Below are 16,365 nucleotides of genomic sequence, written 5' to 3' on the forward strand. Positions count from 1 at the left end.
ATGTCAAACTGATATTCTCCTAGTTATACCCTGAATGGTTTTGTGAAAAAGTATGTAACGGGCAGAAAGAGGCGTGGCAGACCCCACAAAGTATATATATTCTTGATCAGCGCGACGAGCTGAGTCGATATAGCCATATCCGTCTGTCCGTCCGTCCGTATGAGTGCGTCGATCTCAGAAGTTATAAGAGCTAGAGAGCTGAAATTTGGCATGCATACTCGTGTGTACCATACGCAGTACGAGTTTGCTTTATTTTTTCGACAAATCATCCGATAACTTTTCTATCGAGAATAATCGAAAAATTGATTTTGTTTTTTAGCCTTATTTGAACACTTTAAAACCTAGAGTCTTCAAATTTGCGTTGTTTATAAAGTTAATGAATACAAAGATTTTGTAATTTACAGATTTTGGATACCACGCCCCCTTCGCCACCAATTTGTAAAAAACGCATTTCAAGTACTAGAGACTTGTGCTTTGGAATGTACATACATTTGAATATTATGATTACGTTCTAAAAGTTTCATTAAGATTGTATGTCTACAAAAGAAATTATTCAACAAATAAATTCTCATAATATTGCCCACACTGCAGCGCAGCCACTGCTGCTTCGCAGTTAGCAGAGCGCGTTGTTATACGCGCGTCTGGATGCATGTGTATGTATATGTGCATAGAAGAAGTGCAGAATGATTAGAAAATCAGCTTGGAGGGTTCAGGGTAGCTCCTAGTCGAGCAGTCTCGACTGGAGCATTCTTACTTGCTTTAGTAACCATCTTTGATGCCTTGGCGAAATATCTTTCCCTTTATGTTTTGAATATAAGAATTTTAGCGCTTGGTGATCTGTTAATAGTTTGAATTTTCTTCCGTAGAGATATGGTCTAAAATAGTTTACACTCCATAGTATTGCTAAAAATTCTTTATCTGTTGCTGAATAATTTTTCTCATGATTGTTCAACGTTCTTGACGCAAAACAAATTGGATGCAAGCGTGAATGCTTTTTCAAAGTTAGGGAATATTAATATAGGATGTGAACAAATAAGCTGCTTTAACTTTTCAAATGCTTCGATGAAAGTTGGATCTTTTGTATTTATATTAGTATTTTTCTTTAAATATTTTGTTATGGGCTGTGCTAATTTTGCGTAATCTTTAATAAATTTTATGTAGAAACCTGTTATGCCTAAAAAACTTTTTATCTCCTTTTCTGTTTTTGGTAAAGGTAACTTTTCTATTATGGCTATTTTGTTTGGATTTGGTTTAATACCTTCTTTGGTTAAGATATGACCTAAAAATTCTGTCACCTTCTTCATGAAGTTACATTTATCTGAATCTTCAAATTCTTATCCTCTAATACTTTAAATATTTCGTTGATGGCTTGAACATGCTCTTGCAACGATGTGCTAAAAATAAGTATATCGTCCAAATATACGACACATTATTTGTTAATAAAGTCTCTTAAGATTTCATTCATTAGTCTTTGAAAAGTGGCGGGGGCATTTTTCAACCCATGGCATTCTAATAAATTCACATAAGCCATGCGGCGTAACAAACGCAGTTTTCTTTCTGTCTTCCTCTTTTACTAAAATTTGATGGTAGCCTTTTGCTAGATCTATTGTTGTGAAGTACTGGGCTCTTCCGAGTTTATCAAGAATTGAATTAATATTAGGAATCGGAAATTTATCGTCGATGGTTATTTCGTTAAGTTTTCTATAATCTATTACAATGCGAAATTTTTGTTGTTTTGAATTGTCTAACTTTTTTGGTATTACTAAAAGTGGGCTCGAATATCTTGAATTGCTTTTTCTAATAACTCCCTGTTCTTCCATTTCTTTTATCTGTTTTCCTCATGCTGTGGTGGGTATCTATATAGATTTGAATTAAGTTGTTCATCTGTAGTTGTCCGTATTTCATGTTCTATTTCGGTTGTACTAGTTAGTTTATCTCCTTCTTTAAAAAAAGTTTACTATATCGTTTTATAACTTTCTTAACTTCAATTACCTCTTGTGTATTTAAATGATCTAATGCCAAGCTAACATATTTATCTATAGTATTCTCTTATGCACAGATTTCTTCATATTGATATGGCTTATTTATTATACGGTTCTCTTTGTGATTTAATGTTAAACTGTGTGTTTTCAATGTTAATAACTGCACTCAAAAATTGTAGAAGGTCTATACCTATAATAAAGTTATACTTCCTTCCCTTTAGTGGGGCTAACTTCCAGCGGACTCTAGCGTTGTTTGGTAAATTGAATTCTCTAGGTGCTGTTGTATGAATTTCATACTCTATTATGTCCTTACTATTAATTGTGTGCCCATTAATTTGGTTGTTTACTAGACTTAAACTGGCTCCTGTATCTATTAATGCTATATATCTATGTTTATCGATATTAAGTTCTAATAATGGTAGGCATTCCGAGGCTGCTTCATAAAAAAAACTGTATTATTAACCTCTGCCTGGTCGTAGTCATTTCTTGTTTCTTGGTAACTGTTTGTTTCTTGCTTTCTTTCTAGGTTTTCTATTTCCATGGGTTCTGAATTCTTGACCTATACTGTTTTGACTGTTTTGAAATTGTTTGCTGATTGTTTTGGTTAGGGTGACTCTGTCCTGAATTGTGTTGAGTATAATCTTGTCTGTACTGACCTGAGTTGTTTTTGTAAAATTGTTGCTGATTGTTTTGTTGATAATTGTTTTGATTATTGTTTTGACCACTTTGTGGTTGATAAGAAGATTGCTTGTTATTGTTGTAATTTTGTTGATAATATCGTTGCTTTTTGTTATAATTTTGTTGTTACATATTTTCGTTTTTATACCCTGAACCCATTTTCAATGGGAAATCAGGGTATAATGGTTTTGTTGAAATGTATGTAACAGGGAGAAGGAGGCGAGGCAGACCCCACAAAGTATATATATTCTTGGTCAGGGCGACGAGCTGAGTTGATTTGGCCCTGTCCGTCTGTCTGTCCGTCTGTCCGTCTGTCCGTCCGTCCGTCTGTCCGTCTGTCCGTATGTATGAACGCGTCGATTTCAGAAGATATAAGAGCTAGAGACTTCAAATTTTTTTTTTAAATGTCCGTAATTACAGCGCGCATATCAAGTTTATCATTAACAAGTAAGAAAGCTCTAGTCGAGACTACTCGACTACGAGATCCCCTGAACCCTTGGAGTAATAGCTATTTCAATAATTTTTCGCGACTTTCAGCTTACACAAGAAACACGCACACACACACACACACACGCACGCACACACGGGCATACATACACACACATACACACACACACACATACACAAACAATTACATACATATACACACACAAGCATATACACGCATGGGCGGCAGTGAGCGCTTACTATGAGAACTTAATTGTTTAATAACTTTTTTTGTGGACGTACGACCTTCATGAAACTTTTAAATTATGTTTATAACATGGATATGCATGTAATTGCTAAAGCACAAGTCTCTAGTATTTGAAATACGCTTTTTACAAAAGTGAGGGTCAGGGGGTGAATTTAAGGGTGGGGGGTTAATTTTAACAAAAACCGAAATTGTATAAATTGCATGTAAACATACATTAAAAATTTGGAGACTCTAGCTATAAAGGTGTAGAAGATATAATTTTATAACTGGGTTTCGATAAGGTTTTTTATCGATAAAAAAAGATCGGGATGAGTTATCGATTTTTAATGATAAACTTGATATGCGCGCTGTAATTACGGACATTTAAAAAAAAATTGAAGGCTCTAGCTCTTATATCTTCTGAAATCGACGCGTTCATACATACGGACAGACGGACAAGACAGACGGACAGGGCCAAATCAACTCAGCTCGTCGCCCTGATCAAGAATATATATACTTTGTGGGGTCTGCCACGCCTCCTTCTCCCTGTTACATACATTTCAACAAAACCATTATACCCTGATTTCCCATTGAAAATGGGTTCAGGGTATAAAAATCGATAACTCATCCCGATCTTTTTTTATCGATAAAAAACCTTATCGAAACCCAGTTATAAAATTATATCTTCTACACCCTTAATGCTAGAGTCTCCAAATTTTTAATGTATGCTTATATGCAATTTATACAATTTCGGTTTTTGTCAAAATTAACCCCCCACCTCTAAATTCACCCCCTCACCCTCACTTTTGTAAAAAGCGTATTTCAAATACTAGAGACATGTGCTTTGGCAATTACATGCATATTCATGTTATAATCATAATCTAAAAGTTTCATGAAGATCGTACGTCCACAAAAAAAGTTATTAAGCAATTAAGTTCTCATAGTAAGCGCACACTACAGCCCATGCGTGGGTGCTTGTGTGTGTATGTGTTTGTGTATGTGTGTGTGTATGTGTGTGTGTGTATGCGTTTGTGTGTGTATGCGTGTGTGTGTGTATGTGTGTCTGTATGCGTGTGTGTGTATGTGTGCCTGTGTGTGCGTACGTGCCTGTGTGTGTGTGTGTGCGTGTGCGTGTTTCTTCTGTAAGCTGAAAGACGCGAAAATTATTGAAATATCTATTGCTCCAAGGGTTCAGGGGATCTCGTAGTCGAGCAGTCTCGACTAGAGCTTTCTTACTTGTTGTAGTTATGATTTTTCTTGCTAGACTCAGCCTCAGCTTTATACCTATTGGGGTTACTTTTCTTATATTGAAATCTAATACAACTATTTTCGTATCTACGTAACATCATTATTTTTAGAATCTCATTTAAATTTCGTTCTTCGTATATTTTATCAAGTAAAGTGCCTTAAGTGAGTTCTTTAGCTATAAAATTATCGTTTTGATGGTAAACTCCTAATTCGTCTGTTTTATACTTAATATTTTGTAGTTCTGCTACAAGTTCGCTTACTGTGTCTACTTTTAACTCCTAAATTTTACGGTAAATTTGATGGGGTTCCGTGTCCGGTCGATACCTCAGCTTTAGCGTTGACTTGATTAGCTGTCAGTTGTCTGGTTCCGGTATATTGATAATTACATCCTTCGCCTGTCCTTGGATTGTCTTGTTGTCCTAGTGGCCTCTCGCCTTAGTCCAGAGTCCTCCACTCCTTGGAGAAGGTTTAATTATTTAAGTTTAATTATTTTGGGGCCATGCGGCGTGTTTCTATAGGTTTTTAGCTCTCCTAGCTGGGAATGGGGTCGCTGACAATATAGGCAGGTAGCCAGCGATCAAGGTAGGGTGGGCACGGTCGGTCGCCTTAATATCAAAGGCCGACTTTCGCTGAGCAGACACATATTTGCTTGCGCAGCGAGACCCAGCTTGGACAGGTATGTTTGTGTGTGTCTAAATCTGTTCTATCTCTCTCTCTCTCTTCTTTTCTCTCTTCTAAGCAAGTGGCCGAAGATAATCGTTTGCACGCGATTTTTATTAATAAATATATCTTGGCAGCGCTAGGAGTCGCAGTTCCCCTCTTCTTACCCCTTCCCTTCTCCCGATGACCCAATGGCCGGATCCAGCGCGTGCACTGCTCTAATCCTCCTATTCCACCATCTGCGCTTGATAATGTAACTCGTTACAGAATTAATTTTAAAATCATATATTTATTTTTTTGGCGCCCAACGTGGGGCCAGATTAGTCCGGCAGCCCCGACAACAATCGATGCAAGTCATTATCAGCTGATTTGTTTTATCTCTTCGATGTGTCTCGGTCCACTTTAGCAAAGTGCATGCAAAAGCAATAATGCATTCCAGTTTATTAAAAGGAACGTGCGTACCTAATATTACATATTCTTGTAGCTGGATGTGGATTTCAATAGACACGATCTATTATCCTCCGCGCAACGAATTTGTGGTATCGCCGCCTTAATGACTATAATTTTAGTCATGACTATGGTTTATGTCATTTTTGCTTCTGTTTCGTGTTGTTCTCTTTACTAAAATTTTCTACTTTCATAGCACCTATGTACCTGGCTAACTTTGTCTATTGGATGTGTTCGCATGGTACCCCGAAATCGTATGTAATTGAATTATTCTTTTGGATTTGGTTTACTTATTAGCTTTATTTTTTTTGCAGTTACCGTTTTGCGAGTTTATTTTTGTTTGCTTTTATTATTATTTTTTTCTATTTTTTTTTGTTTTCTATTGGGAGTTATTAATTAATGCTGTATATTCCTACTTATTAGTAGTCAGTTAAGTTTTTTTGAATTACTTGTCATCTGCTTGCTATCTAGTTATTATTTATATCGATTAGAAAATGCCTTTAACGCGTAGTAGCGAAAATTTATCCCGGCCTGACGAGCCTATCATAAACTGTTTTATTTGTACAGAATCTATTATTAACGAAAGCCAGCTATTTAAAACAAGTTGTGGCCATACCTTTCATCAATCGTGTTTTAACACTAAGATAGCCAATAAGACAGTTTGTCCAGTTTGTAAACAGTCGTTGCGTTTACAGAGTGTTGCCGTCAGCACAGAATCTTCAATGGATAAGCCATCAGGGTCGAATGCAGCAACTAAAACTAGATCTCAGGCAAGAAAGACAGCAACCTCCAATATGTCTGAAGGTGATATCTCGTCACCAGTCTTGGTTCCTGCAGTGGCGCCCACACTTACTCCAGACTTGGCTACAATGATAGCTGACGCCATTTCTGCCGCTTCACTTCGGCAAACCGAGTTGATAGCTCAGATTTCTTTGAGGCAAAGTGAGACGTTGTCGCAGGTGATAGAGAGTGGCTTCCAGAAACTGCTTTCATCATCCGCAGAGCCGCATACAAGTCGCAGTCCCATACTGCCAGTGCAAGATAATACCAGCCATCTCGGCCAACAAGAGTTTCAACCAGCCTCAACTATATCTGGCACCCATTCAAACAATAGATTCACGTCATTAGGAACGGATTTGCGACCAGATCGCATCAGCCAAATTATTTCAAATTGGAAGGTACGTTTCAATGGCAAAACGGCCTTGTCAGTAGAAGATTTCATTTATCGAACTGAAGCTCTTACGCATCAGACTCTAGAAGGCAATTTTGAGCTGTTGTCTAGATACGTTAGCAACCTCTTTGATGGTAGTGCGAGTGATTGGTTTTGGCGCTATCACAAAAGTGTTCCTGGGATTCGCTGGCAAGAACTTTGTTTTGCACTTAGAGAGCAATTTAATGATGATAGAACTGACCTTCATATCCGAGCTGCTATCGATAGGCGTAAGCAAAAGATAGGCGAACCCTTCGATGAGTTCCATGAGGCCATCGTATCACTTGCGGACAAGCTTTCGAGTCCCTTGCGTGAGTTATCTCTACTCCAAATTCTCCGTAATAATTTGCTCCCTGAAATTCAGCATGTACTTCTTTATGAGAGAATTGAAAGAGTTGCTCAGCTACGACATTTGGTGCGCACGCGCGAAATTTTCTTGCAAACGATTGGCAAGCCATTAGTTAATAGGCCGCATCCTATACCTATGCCACGTCGCTCAGTAAATGGAATGGCAATAGAGCGCGAGTCTTCGGATGAGGACGTAGACAGTCCAGAAGTATCAGCAGTAAATTTACTGTGCTGGAACTGTAATGCGACAGGGCACAGGTACCAAGATTGTACAGCGGAACGTCGAGTATTTTGTTATGGTTGTGGCAAACTCGACACGTATAAGCCTTCGTGCAATGCAACAAGCATTCAAAAAACTTGTCAGCCCGTGCACCGTCGACCAGTGCACGCAAACAAATGAAGTCGACATCAACCAACACATAGATTTTCAATCCGTTGACTATACCAACGACCCAATTACGACCTTACAACTTTATGATGCCCATTCCGAAACAATACACACACAAATAAGCTCCAAATCTCGCTCTCAACTACGTCGCATCTCAGCAAAAAAAACGTCATAAGATAGAGCAGAAGCAGCTAATTTTAGCTGTGATAGCAAACGCTCAAGATATTAGGCCATATGCAAATGTTAGTTTATTAGGAAAGAGTATTACTGGACTAATGGACACAGGAGCTTCCATAAGCTGTATTGGTGGTGAATTTTGTAATCATGTTCTTAATTCAAATATTGTATTTAAGCCTCTGAATTCATCTGTACGTACTGCAGATGGCAAGGCGCAGAATATAATAGGCAAAATCACTACAGAAATCAAATTTAAAAATGAAGCTAGAATGTTGACATTTTATATAGTACCCTCCTTATCTCAAAATTTATATTTAGGGATAGATTTTTGGACCCAATTTAATCTTCTTCCGCTGGAGGTGGTGCCCACAGTTAATAATTTGTCTTCTTTAGAGGATCGCAACCTAAAACCACTTACAGTCACGCAGCATCAATTGCTGCTGCAACACGTTAACATGTTCCCTTCTTTTGCTAAACTGGGCTTGGGACGAACAACTCTTCTTTCGCATGAGATTAATGTCGCCGGAGCCGCTCCAATTAAGCAACGTCATTATCCAGTTTCACCAGCAGTAGAAAAGTTAATGTATGAAGAGCTGGACAGAATGCTTAAATTAGGCGTGATAGAGGAGTCACAAAGCGCTTGGTCTTCTCCAGTTGTGTTAGTTCGCAAACCAGGAAAGGTTCGTTTGTGTTTAGATAGCAGGCGTGTTAATGCGGTTACCGTTAAGGATGCATATCCTATGCCGTTCATTGAGGGTATTCTTAGTAGGCTACCAAAAGCTGAATTCATAACCAGCTTAGATTTAAAAGATGCTTTCTGGCAAATTCCACTAGAGCCGAAGTCACGCGATAAAACCGCATTTAGCGTATCTGGTAGGCCGTTGTATCAATACACGGTTATGCCTTTTGGGCTTTGTAATGCTCCACAGACAATGTCGAAGCTGATGGATAGAATAATACCCACTAATCTGCGTCGTGAAGTTTTTATCTATTTAGATGACTTGTTGGTAGTTTCAGATACTTTCGAACGGCATCTAAATGTCCTAAAAGAGTTGGCAAGTCACATAAAAACAGCAGGTTTGACCATCAATATTGAGAAAAGTAGTTTCTGTCTCAAAGAGGTGAAATATTTAGGTCATGTGATTGGCAATGGCACAGTTAGCACAGACCCAGATAAAATTGTATCTATTACAGAATTCCCAGTCCCGAGGTCAGTCAAACAAGTTAGGCGGTTTTTATACTCATTCACGAAAGTGAATCAGTATATTGGTTTTGTGCAATGTCCGTCTTGCTGTCCGTCCGTCTGTCCGTCTGTCCGTCCGTCCGTCTGTCCGTCTGTCCGTATGAACGCAATCTATTTCGGCGCTATTGAAGCTAGAGACTTGAAATTTGGAACACATACTCGTGTATATCTCCGATTTATAAAGTGTTAAAATTTTCCCGATCCGCCCACTAGGGGCGTGGCAAATCGGAAAATGCATTTTCCGATATACCAGAAATCATGTTTGTTGAAGAGCTAGAAAGCTGAAACTTGGTATGTAGGTCCGCGTTGACCACCCAAGATTACGAGCTATGGCGGATATATCTACGCCCATTGGGGGCGTGGCAAATCGGATAAAACTGTATCTCCTAAAGTTGTAAACCTAGAATGCTGAAATTTTGCACGTCAGCTAATGGTATGATTCTATAAAGTCTGAAGATAAATTATAAGTCTACGCCCGTTGGGGGCGTGGCAAATCGGACCTGAAGATATAGTGATTTTTTAAATTCTCCTATATTTTGGACACTATTGATGGCAGAGACCTCAAATTTTGTATATATACTCGGACTGATCACCCAAGACCAAAAAGTTTTGTCGGATATATGTCCGCCCACAGGGGGCGTGGCAAACCGCAAAAGTTTATATCCTAAAGTATAATAGCTAGAAGCTTCAAATTTGGATAGTTGAGTTACTGGTAGCCTCCTCTATCGATTCCCCAAAAATAATTTTTAAAAAATAAAATACCCTGTAATTTTCACATTTTTTTAGGGTAAGCATTCAAACTTTGCAGTTAGGGTAACGTTATCTCTTTCTAAAAACTGACCAAAAATGAGGTGTCTACGCCCAGTTGGGGCGTGGCAAATCGGAAAAACCTGTATATTCTACAGTATTAGAACGAAACTTAACTACTAAATTGTTGATGGGATGTGAATGAGTATTCCGCAGTCGGTAACGCCCGACTGCAACGTTCTTACTTGTTAGGTATGACGGGATGGTATAATAAATTTATTCAGAACTATGCCACCATTGCATCCCCTATAACAGACACGCTGAAACAAAAACAAAAATTTTTATGGGGTGAATCAGCTCAAAAAGCGTTCGAAGAACTCAAGGAGAAGCTTAGTACGGCTCCAGTTTTGCATAGTCCAAATTTTGACAGACCATTCTCTATACACTGCGATGCCAGCCATACAGGTGTTGGTGCTGTGTTAGTCCAGGTAACAGACAATAATGAAGAGGTACCGGTGGCTTTTATGTCTCGTAAACTTAACCGTTGTCAAAGGAATTATTCCGTAACGGAAAAAGAATGTCTGGCAGCTATTTTAGCGATAAAAAAATTTAGAGCTTATGTTGAAGGACAAGAATTTTCTGTAGTCACAGATCATGCTTCTCTAAAATGGCTCATGTCTCAAACTGACTTGAGTTCTCGGTTAGCAAGGTGGGCTTTAAAACTTCAGGGTTTTGATTTTAAAATAGTCCATAGAAAAGACAGTCAAAACATTGTACCAGATGCTTTATCACGAGTGTACACAGAAGATGTGTCTGCAATTTCAGCCGATTGTCTAGTGGATCTCGACTCCGTTCATTTTAAGACATCTGACTATCTAGAACTCAAAGCCAAAATATTAGCCAATCAATCTAGATCACCAGATGTAAAGGTAGTTGACGATTATATATATCGGAGAGCCGATCACGCGTCGGGTGAAAAAGTAGCCGATGATCTGTGTTGGAAACTTTGGGTTCCCCAATCGCTGGTTCCAGAAGTCCTTAAGAAGGCCCACGAGCCTCCACTAGCTTCTCACCCAGGCATAAACAAGATGCTAGATAAGCTGCGCCGCTATCTTTATTGGCCGAAAATGGTAGTAGATGTAAAAAAATTCGTTAATAATTGCGAGAGTTGCAAGTGCAACAAGCACCCAAATTACACACTACGTCCACCCTTAGGAAAATCGGGCTCAACGCAACGCGTGTTCCAAAAACTTTATATTGACTTTCTAGGTCCATATCCACGAAGTCGCACCGGGAATATAGGAGTCTTTGTTGTTTTAGACCATATATCGAATTTTCCCTTTTTGAAACCCGTAAAAAATTTGACTGCCGACGCCATCACAGACTATTTAGAGCAGGACTTGTTTCATTGCTTCGGAGTTCCTGAAACTATAGTCTCTGACAACGGTGTACAGTTCAAGTCTCAGTTGTTCAACGTATTATTACAAAAGTATGGAGTTAACCATACATATACGGCCGTTTATTCCCCACAAGCAAATGCTTCGGAGCGAGTCAACCGATCGGTGATAGCAGCAATAAAGTCATATATTGCACCTGACCAAAAAGATTGGGACGCTCATCTAAGCTCCATCTGTTGCGCTCTGCGTTCAGACGTGCATTCGGCTATCGGCACAAGCCCTTATCGAATAGCCTTTGGCCAAAATATGGTGACCAATGCATCCACGTACAAACTGCTACGTAATTTAAACTTCTTAGAAGATCGCGCTATTCGATTTAATCGTGAAGATTCATTTGATCTTATACGCGACAGGGCAAAGGATTGCATGCAACAACAACGTAATCGAAACGAGAATATCTATAATATGCGCTGTCGTGATGTTTCGATTGTGGTAGGTCAAGAAGTTTACAGGCGTAATTTTCAACAAAGTAATTTCGTACAGGGTTTTAATGCGAAACTAGCTCCGAACTTCGTAAAGGCAAGAATTAAGAAAAAACTTGGCAATAGTTATCACGAAATTGAAGATTTGCAGGGTCGCTTGATTGGTAAATACCATGCAAAAGACCTAAAACAATAATCGCAGAGTCCAGCGCGAATCACTCTATAGTGTGATTTTGGTCGGGGGGTCTTGTAGTGGCGCTGGAATAGAGGGAAAAAAGAAACAGCCTAAAAGTAGGCAGTGCGCTGAGCATAGTGGCTTAGCATAGTTGAACGAGATCACGGATGTGGCAATCCCGAATCTCCAGTAATAACAGGAGAAATTGTCATTCTCAGCCAGGCCATAAAAAAAACTGTTCCCAAGCGATGACTTGTCGCTTCATGGGATCGGCCATATTTCCTCTTTCTTTCGCATCTCAACTACCGACTAAAAAGGTTGTATAAAAATTTCTCTGTGAAGTGGTGAAAAATTAATTCGAGAATTGAAGAAAAAAAATATTAAATTGAAAGTATACATAATTTTTTTCTTGTGCAAGTGCCAAACTATTTAAATCGGTAAGAAGAAAATAGTGGCATTTCAGTAAGTCAGCATATATGTGTAAAATCATTTCGCACAAACCTCTTTGCAGGTTTGGCACCCAGTCAAAAATTTAATTTTTTTGCCAGCTTGCAATTAAGTCTGCAGCGCGCACACTAAATAGCTCGCATTGCGCTGTCTGGATTACTGCATCTGCGCACAACTAAACATTCGCATCGCGCTAATTGAATAGCTGCAGCTGCGCGCAATTACATATAGGCATTGCATTATATGTCTTCGCACCTGCCACGCCTCTGCACGGACTTACTGCTCCACACCAAGCATCACCACTTGATTTAAAAGATGCCCAGCCATCTGGCCAACTGTTGCGAATATTAATTTATTAATTTATACTAGCGGCACTGAGTTCATCTTTTTGCGCTGTTTTTTTTTCGAATGCATTCAACGTGAACTAAATAATAATTATATAGAAAAACAAGTAAGAAAGCTCTAGTCGAGACTGCTCGACTACGAGATCCCCTGAACCCTTGGAGCAATAGATATTTCAATAATTTTTCGCGTCTTTCAGCTTACACAAGAAACACGCACACACACACGCACGTACGCACACACAGGAATACATACACACACACGCATGCAGACACAAACGCATACACACACACGCATACACACACAAACGCATACACACACATACACAAACATTTACATACATATACACACACAAGCATAAACACGCATGGGCGGCAGTGTGCGCTTACTATGAGAACTTAATTGTTTAATAACTTTTTTTATGGACGTACGATCTTCATGAAACTTTCAGATTATGATTATAACATGGATATGCATGTAATTGTCAAAGCACAAGTCTCTAGTATTTGAAATGCGCTTTTTACAAAAGTGAGGGTGAGGGGGGTGAATTTAAGGGTGGGGGGTTAATTTTAACAAAAACCGAAATTGTATAAATTGCATATAAGCACACATTAAAAATTTGGAGACTCTAGCAATAAAGGTGTAGAAGATATAATTTTATAACTGGTTTTCGATAAGGTTTTTTATCGATAAAAAAAGATCGGGATGAGTTATCGAATTTTAATGATAAACTTGATATGCGCGCTGTAATTACGGACATTTTAAAAAAAATTTGAATTCTCTAGCTCTTATATCTTCTGAAATCGACGCGTTTATACATACGGACAGACGGACAGACAGACGGACAGGGCCAAATCAACTCAGCTCGTCACCCTGATCAAGAATATATATACTTTGTGGGGTCTGCCACGCCTCCTTCTCCCTGTTACATACATTTCAACAAAACCATTATACCCTGATTTCCCATTGAAAATGGGTTCAGGGTATAAAAATCGATAACTCATCCCGATTTTTTTATCGATAAGAAACCTTATCGAAACCCAGTTATAAAATTATATCTTCTACACCCTTAATGCTAGAGTCTCCAAATTTTTAATGTATGCTTATATGCAATTTATACAATTTCGGTTTTTGTTAAAATTTACCCCCCACCCTTAAATTCACCCCCCTCACCCTCACTTTTGTAAAAAGCGCATTTCAAATACTAGAGACTTGTGCTTTGACAATTACATGCATATCCATGTTATAATCATAATCTGAAAGTTTCATGAAGATCGTACGTCCATAAAAAAAGTTATTAAACAATTAAGTTCTCATAGTAAGCGCTCACTGCCGCCTATGCGTGTATATGCTTGTGTGTGTATATGTATGTAATTGTTTGTGTATGTGTGTGTGTGTATGTGTGTGTATGTATGCCCGTGTGTGCGTGCGTGTGTGTGTGTGTGTGTGCGTGTTTCTTGTGTAAGCTGAAAGTCGCGAAAAATTATTGAAATAGCTATTACTCCAAGGGTTCAGGGGATCTCGTAGTCGAGTAGTCTCGACTAGAGCTTTCTTACTTGTTAATGATAAACTTGATATGCGCGCTGTAATTACGGACATTTTAAAAAAAAAATTTGAAGTCTCTAGCTCTTATATCTTCTGAAATCGACGCGTTCATACATACGGACAGACGGACAGACGGACAGACGGACGGACGGACAGACGGACAGACGGACAGACAGACGGACAGGGCCAAATCAACTCAGCTCGTCGCCCTGACCAAGAATATATATACTTTGTGGGGTCTGCCTCGCCTCCTTCTCCCTGTTACATACATTTCAACAAAACCATTATACCCTGATTTCCCATTGAAAATGGGTTCAGGGTATAAAAACGAAAATATGTAACAACAAAATTATAACAAAAAGCAACGATATTATCAACAAAATTACAACAATAACAAGCAATCTTCTTATCAACCACAAAGTGGTCAAAACAATAATCAAAACAATTATCAACAAAACAATCAGCAACAATTTTACAAAAACAACTCAGGTCAGTACAGACAAGATTATACTCAACACAATTCAGGACAGAGTCACCCTAACCAAAACAATCAGCAAACAATTTCAAAACAGTCAAAACAGTATAGGTCAAGAATTCAGAACCCATGGAAATAGAAAACCTAGAAAGAAAGCAAGAAACAAACAGTTACCAAGAAACAAGAAATGACTACGACCAGGCAGAGGTTAATAATACAGTTTTTTTTATGAAGCAGCCTCGGAATGCCTACCATTATTAGAACTTAATATCGATAAACATAGATATATAGCATTAATAGATACAGGAGCCAGTTTAAGTCTAGTAAACAACCAAATTAATGGGCACACAATTAATAGTAAGGACATAATAGAGTATGAAATTCATACAACAGCACCTAGAGAATTCAATTTACCAAACAACGCTAGAGTCCGCTGGAAGTTAGCCCCACTAAAGGGAAGGAAGTATAACTTTATTATAGGTATAGACCTTCTACAATTTTTGAGTGCAGTTATTAACATTGAAAACACACAGTTTAACATTAAATCACAAAGAGAACCGTATAATAAATAAGCCATATCAATATGAAGAAATCTGTGCATAAGAGAATACTATAGATAAATATGTTAGCTTGGCATTAGATCATTTAAATACACAAGAGGTAATTGAAGTTAAGAAAGTTATAAAACGATATAGTAAACTTTTTTTAAAGAAGGAGATAAACTAACTAGTACAACCGAAATAGAACATGAAATACGGACAACTACAGATGAACAACTTAATTCAAATCTATATAGATACCCACCACAGCATGAGGAAAACAGATAAAAGAAATGGAAGAACAGGGAGTTATTAGAAAAAGCAATTCAAGATATTCGAGCCCACTTTTAGTAATACCAAAAAAGTTAGACAATTCAAAACAACAAAAATTTCGCATTGTAATAGATTATAGAAAACTTAACGAAATAACCATCGACGATAAATTTCCGATTCCTAATATTAATTCAATTCTTGATAAACTCGGAAGAGCCCAGTACTTCACAACAATAGATCTAGCAAAAGGCTACCATCAAATTTTAGTAAAAGAGGAAGACAGAAAGAAAACTGCGTTTGTTACGCCGCATGGCTTATGTGAATTTATTAGAATGCCATGGGTTGAAAAATGCCCCCGCCACTTTTCAAAGACTAATGAATGAAATCTTAAGAGACTTTATTAACAAATAATGTGTCGTATATTTGGACGATATACTTATTTTTAGCACATCGTTGCAAGAGCATGTTCAAGCCATCAACGAAATATTTAAAGTATTAGAGGATAAGAATTTGAAGATTCAGATAAATGTAACTTCATGAAGAAGGTGACAGAATTTTTAGGTCATATCTTAACCAAAGAAGGTATTAAACCAAATCCAAACAAAATAGCCATAATAGAAAAGTTACCTTTACCAAAAACAGAAAAGGAGATAAAAAGTTTTTTAGGCATAACAGGTTTCTACATAAAATTTATTAAAGATTACGCAGAATTAGCACAGCCCATAACAAAATATTTAAAGAAAAATACTAATATAAATACAAAAGATCCAACTTTCATCGAAGCATTTGAAAAGTTAAAGCAGCTTATTTGTTCACATCCTATATTAATATTCCCTAACTTTGAAAAAGCATTCACGCTTGCATCCAATTTGTTTTGCGTCAAGAACGT

At 38.0% G+C, this 16,365-nt stretch overlaps 1 protein-coding gene and 1 pseudogene across 2 annotated transcripts in view; both read left to right on the forward strand.

Moving 5' to 3' along the window:
• Positions 1-16,365, forward strand: part of ppk29 (pickpocket 29) — a 344,359-nt gene that overhangs the window by 44,603 nt on the left and 283,391 nt on the right. The gene's annotated exons all lie outside the window — the stretch shown is intronic.
• LOC149268899 (uncharacterized) lies at positions 3,876-8,891 on the forward strand (annotated as a pseudogene).

Source organism: Drosophila arizonae, chromosome 5 (genome assembly GCF_054131065.1).
Source record: "Drosophila arizonae isolate 15081-1271.41 chromosome 5, UAZ_ARI_1.0, whole genome shotgun sequence".
Lineage (NCBI taxonomy): Eukaryota > Metazoa > Arthropoda > Insecta > Diptera > Drosophilidae > Drosophila > Drosophila arizonae.